The sequence below is a fragment of the Brachyhypopomus gauderio genome, chromosome 15 (genome assembly GCF_052324685.1).
Source record: "Brachyhypopomus gauderio isolate BG-103 chromosome 15, BGAUD_0.2, whole genome shotgun sequence".
Classification (NCBI taxonomy): Eukaryota; Metazoa; Chordata; class Actinopteri; order Gymnotiformes; family Hypopomidae; genus Brachyhypopomus; species Brachyhypopomus gauderio.
This window is the reverse complement of record NC_135225.1, coordinates 7,408,280-7,414,422: the sequence shown is the minus strand read 5'-3', so window position 1 is coordinate 7,414,422 and position 6,143 is coordinate 7,408,280. Positions and strand designations below refer to the sequence as shown.

General features: G+C 50.4%; 1 long non-coding RNA gene across 1 annotated transcript; it reads right to left on the bottom strand.

Annotated features, from left to right (window-relative positions):
• Nucleotides 1-875: 875 nt before the first annotated feature.
• On the bottom strand, nucleotides 876-5,907 carry LOC143477100 (uncharacterized). Its single transcript, XR_013121467.1, has 3 exons — nucleotides 5,669-5,907; nucleotides 3,992-4,033; nucleotides 876-1,603 (listed from the first exon to the last, which is right to left on the bottom strand). It is a non-coding gene; the product is annotated as an uncharacterized LOC143477100 (long non-coding RNA).
• Nucleotides 5,908-6,143: the final 236 nt, after the last annotated feature.

The following is a 6,143-nucleotide window of genomic DNA, read 5'->3' as shown; positions in this document are numbered from 1 at the left end:
GTATTTACTATTTATCTTTCCCAGGCAGTGTGTCTCTGGCTGTCTGCTTGCCCGTCTCTGCCCCTCTCTGTGCACAGGCTGACTGTGGTGGACCGGGGCTGACTCTTAATATGCCCGGCCCGTGCTGGCCGTGCTTTGTTGTCCCGCACGGCCGCTATCATCCGTTGGCGACGCAGACAATGGGTGGCACCGCGGACGGCCACACCGGTCGTGTTCCATTTGCTGATGCGCATTATCTCCCGATCCTGTCCTTTCTCTGGCCGCGATCTCCAAGTGTCCCTGCTTTGAATAGAGTCTAAAGCCATTATTGGGGGAGAGGGGAGAAAACACCAGTGTGGGCGAAAGGGGGCTCGGACCGTTATGGGCTACATTTGGGCTCGGCTACATGCATACTAATAACGTCATTACAGCAGCGCGCTTCTGGAGAGCGTGTTTACTTTGTTATGGTTTCCATCACCTTCCCCCCCTCTCCTCTGAATCACTAATGTCCACCTATTTTTCTCCTTGCCTCTCTCCATCCGCCCCCCCCACGCCAACACCCCCCCCACCCCACCCAACACACACCCCCTCCCATTACTCCTGTTTTTGAATGTAAATAGCACACAGGGCTAATTTTCTTGTATTTGCCCCAAAAATTAGGCTACATAGTTCACGTAATTCTGCCTCCGCTGGGTGCTCGGTGTGTGGGTGGCGCTCCTCGCCGTCAACACTTCTTGCATGGCATTGAACTTGACCGTGAATGACCTCCCTATAATGAGTGAATTGAAAACATCTCCCTTTGGAATGCAGCTTGTAGATACTGGCTATGCCTGCGTCTCCCTCGCCCCCCCCCCCCCACCCCACCCCTCTGCGCTGGATGAATTAAAGTCCCAGTGTCCACATTCCTCTCACCTGCGCACTAAAGCATGCCTCTCAAAGGAGCCAAGGTCAATAACATTGCCTTTATTTTTTTGAACAACTACGTTTCCCCCCCCAATATGCACATTGAGTATTACAGAAAGACTCTCTAATAAGAAACTGCATTAGACAGCCCCGGATAGCTTGGTGCTTGCTCTTTATAACCTAGCAGGTGAGCTTGCATCAACAGCTACAATCAGCAGGTTGCAAATCAATGCATTCATTAATAGAAGACCTGCTTTGTGGCTGTAAACAGGGGAAGGCGGGTGAGGCCGTGAGACGGTGTCGGTGGCAGCCCACACCGGTGGACCGTTTACACACGAGCTTCTCGACACTCCCGCAGTGGAAGAGCGACACGGCCCATAATCCAGGATGGCATACGTGGCAGCAAGAACGTGTAGAACGCTGCCTTCAGAATCCACTTCAAGAGGGTTGGCAGAGATTTCAGGAATATGTGTGAAGTGGATGAGCTGGGAGGAGATGGCTGGGGGGCGTGGTCCCAGTGTGAAGCTCTTCCTCACACAACACGGCGACAGCTACGCTGCCAGAATCCAGTTCCTGCCGCCAAACTCCATGTAGGAATGGCCATCGCTGGTGAAAAGCTCAGGTAAAGAGGAGGATGATGAAGACATCACAGAGCTGCACATCAGGCCAAACCAGTATGGCCAAACAGGCAGGAGAACTCTCACCTGTAGAAAACTGGTATCTAGAACACAGATAAAAAAGTCCAATCATGTTCTGTTCCTTAGCGGTTGACGGTGATGACCACACAGTAGGATAATGCCATATGATACACGATGATACCAACACAGACCAAACACAGGAGTGATGTTATATTAGTTATCATTAATAATTATTCATATTAATTTGAATGATTTATGACAAATGATGCACACACATCACTTATCCCACAACACTGGTTTTCTGTCGGGAGTTGTAAAGGGGGAATTCTCTGCTGCTTCTTTGGTGGATGGAGACACAGTCGCATTCTCACTGAGGTTTGGTGAGCGTGAACTACAGCAGAATCTGGCTGAAGCTGAAGGAGAGATGGAGCTGCTGAAGGAGAGATGGAGCTGCTGAAGGAGAGATGGAGCTCTTGTTCTCTGTCCTTCTGTGGATCTGCACATCCTGTCCTAATGTTTCCCAGCGCCATACACCTGCTTTCTTTCTCGCCGTGAGCGGACGAGGAAGAGTTGTGGCCTCCCCAAAATAGTCCACTCGTCATTCCCCAGCCTGCAAAGTTTAGTCTCCTCCAGTAGATCTTCCACAGCGTGCTGGATGTGAGTCTGCTCGCTTTTTTTCTACTTCTCCAACTATTTCTATCAGTGACTTTTGGTCTTGGTCTTGGTCTTGGTCTTGGTCTTGGTCTTTTGAACTTTTTGGTCTTGCCTCTTGGACACATGCTTTTGAAACTGGCACCAGCCTTAATGTCGGTTAAATAAAGTCATTGTGCAAGCGTTGCCGTCCTGGTCTGGCACGCCAGCAGTCCGTAACCCCCTCATCAGGAAGGCCGACGTGCCCCTGAGGTTCACGCAGAGTCGTGTTCCTTCACGTGCCTGCCTACACGTCAGGCTCCCAGCAAACAGGAGGAACTAGCAGGCTGCGTTTCTGTTATTCTACACAAACAGGGCTTTTTACGGGATGCGAGTATTTGTAAGGGGAACGCGAGCTCAGTGCCACGGTGACACAATGACACAGTACATGGACAAACACAAACATGGACACACTGGAAAAGCTGGAGGCTAACTGCTGAACCTCCAGTCTCACGGGAGACGCCAGGCCCTCACCATGCCTGCTAGGCTTAAACACTACTTGTGCACTTAAGCTCGATGGTGAAAGGATAAATAACTGCAGCGCATCTAGTGCACGAGTACCAAAGCTCACGTAGATTTACATTTCTGAAAACATCACAGCAATTTCCGGTTATTCTTTTAGCGAGAGGGCAAATATCAGTGTGTATTCAGGAACTCAGACAGCATGCCACAGAGGATTCGTATTTGTATGCCACAGAGCATTCTTATTTAGCAGGAGGAGAGAGGGAGTGTAGTTACCCAGACAGAACTGGCTCTGTGACACAGTCTGAGTCAAGTTGCCCTGGTCACTTTAGACTGCCAGAGACTCTGTGAGGCTGAGATTAATGTTTTTGTGATGACACTGATGCTGTTGTGTGGTCTTTTACAGTTCCTGTGGTGTGTGTGTGTGTGTGTGTGTGTGTGTGTGTGTGTGTGTGTGTGTGTGTGTGTGTGTGTGTGTGTGTGTGTGTGGGTGCGTGTGTGTGCGTGTCGGATGCTCAGAGGTGTGGTGTAGAACTGTATTATTTGATCTTAATCATGATATATTCTCCGTCAGTGCTGTCACGATCCATCACTTAGCACAGCCTTGCCACGGCCGCCCAGCCAAGGTGTGGCTTATTACACCCCCCAAAGCTCATGAATAATAAACAGGGTTGAAGAGCCATCCAGGCTGCGGCCCGCCGAAGCAATATCCCCATGGCACCATCACCTCGCCCCCGGCCCCTTGCCCCCCACCACCACCCCCCCCACCAGTTCCCTCTCCAGCTCCCTCTCCCTGCCCACTGCCCCCCCCCCCCGCCCCCCCCCTCCCAAACGGAGCCCATGTTTATGCATGACGCCTGTTTCATATGTATCAGCCACATCATTTCTGCTGTTGTCCCCAGGACTGATGACACGCTCTGCATTAAGAGTGATGACCTGCACACAAGGGCCTGCCACTTTCCCCACTTTACTGCCATTGTCAAAACAGCGCTGCATTTTACACACACACACACACACACACACACACACACATTGGGGGGGCTGTTGTTTCTCCTCCCTTGGCATGGTCTGGCAGGAAGATGAGAGGGAGGGAGAGGGTGTGTGTATGTGTGTTAGAATATGTGGGTAGCATATTCACAGTTTGCCTGCTCCGAATCTACAATATAATAAGAATGTATCTTATTATCAGAAACATGAAACAGAATTGAGGGATGAAAAATCAAACAAAACAAAAAGAGAGGTGCTCTCTGCAGCTCCACGCCTCAGAATGAAGTTTGCCTTCCTTTGGCGTCTGAAATAGAGATGTGATTTGATCTTACCTTCCTGTGTTGTTTTCCCTCATGCTCTCCTTTTCCTGAGATCTGAGTGGGAGACGAATACATAATGAACATGATGGACAAGTAATAAATAGGACTTCATGAATATTTAATAACTGTGAATATACATATCTTAGTACATTTGCACTTGAAAATAAATATCATATTTAGTTTAAAAATCAGTGTTCATTTTGCCGTTTCATCTGAGCACATGGTTATTAATTTGCACTGTAGTGTAAATCTTGGTTTATTGTGCTTCAACACCACTGAAATTAAATCTCTTAAAGCAAGTTGAGAGCACGTGTGTGTGTGTGTGTGTGTGTGTGTGTGTGTGTGTGTGTGTGTGTGTGTGTGTGTGTAGGTGCACTTCGTGTGTGTTGTCTTGTACCTGCTAGATTCCTTCAGTCTACCTGGACACGCTTCACCCACACTGTACCGCACGCTTCACTCACACTGTACCGCACGCTTCACTCACACTGTACACGCTTCACCCACACTGTACCGCACGCTTCACTCACACTGTACACGCTTCACTCACACTGTACCACACACTTCACTCACACTGTACCACACGCTTCACCCACACTGTACCGCACGCTTCACTCACACTGTACCGCACGCTTCACTCACACTGTACCGCACGCTTCACTCACACTGTACACACTTCACCCACACTGTACCGCACGCTTCACTCACACTGTACCGCACGCTTCACTCACACTGTACACGCTTCACTCACACTGTACCACACACTTCACTCACACTGTACCGCACGCTTCACTCACACTGTACCACACGCTTCACTCACACTGTACCGCACGCTTCACTCACACTGTACCACACACTTCACTCACACTGTACCGCACGCTTCACTCACACTGTACCGCACGCTTCACTCACACTGTACCACACGCTTCACTCACACTGTACACGCTTCACTCACACTGTACACGCTTCACTCACACTGTACCGCACGCTTCACTCACACTGTACCACACACTTCACTCACACTGTACCGCACGCTTCACTCACACTGTACCGCACGCTTCACTCACACTGTACCACACGCTTCACTCACACTGTACACGCTTCACTCACACTGTACACGCTTCACCCACACTGTACCGCACGCTTCACTCACACTGTACACGCTTCACTCACACTGTACACGCTTCACCCACACTGTACCACACGCTTCACTCACACTGTACACGCTTCACCCACACTGTACCACACGCTTCACTCACACTGTACACGCTTCACCCACACTGTACCACACGCTTCACTCACACTGTACACGCTTCACCCACACTGTACCACACGCTTCACTCACACTGTACACGCTTCACTCACACTGTACACGCTTCACCCACACTGTACCGCACGCTTCACTCACACTGTACACGCTTCACTCACACTGTACACGCTTCACCCACACTGTACCACACGCTTCACTCACACTGTACACGCTTCACCCACACTGTACCGCACGCTTCACTCACACTGTACCGCTCCCCTGCTGCCAACCGCTCCTCCCATTACTCGGAGAATTTAGGGTCAAGATGTGATTTTACTTTCAAATCTGGAGCAGGGAACTTCAAAATGATTATTGCTGTCCCTAGTTGACTTCCTTACCCACCTAAATATGAAGTAGGGATGCAGTGTTCACCCCACACCTACCTACCCACCACGCTGTATCTCCACCGAGCTGTATCTCCACCACGCTGTATCTCCACCCAGCTGCCTCGTCTTCCTGCTGTTCTGTCCTGCCTGTTTCCACTTTGACCTCTCTCCTTTTTTCTCCAGTCTCTTGTCAACACAACACATGCTTCCTCCCTCTCTCCCTCTGTGTTTCATGCGTGTTCTTTCTCTCTCTCCGTCCTTCTCTCCCTCTCTTCTACCTTTCCCCTTGCAACAGCTTTGTCCTCGAGCATTCCTCCACAATCTCCTCCACCCCCCCTCCAACTCCACCTCTCCGTTTAAGATCAGCGTGGCCTCCCTCTCCACCCCCACCTCCACCAGAGCCTGTGCTGGCCCTCTGCCCATACACACATTTGTGTCTGCCTTTTGAGTGCCTTTTCAGAGGCCCATTAAACAGCGCCGTGGCAGGGCCAGACACACTCACCTCACCCCTAAGACCTGCAGAAAGAGGGAA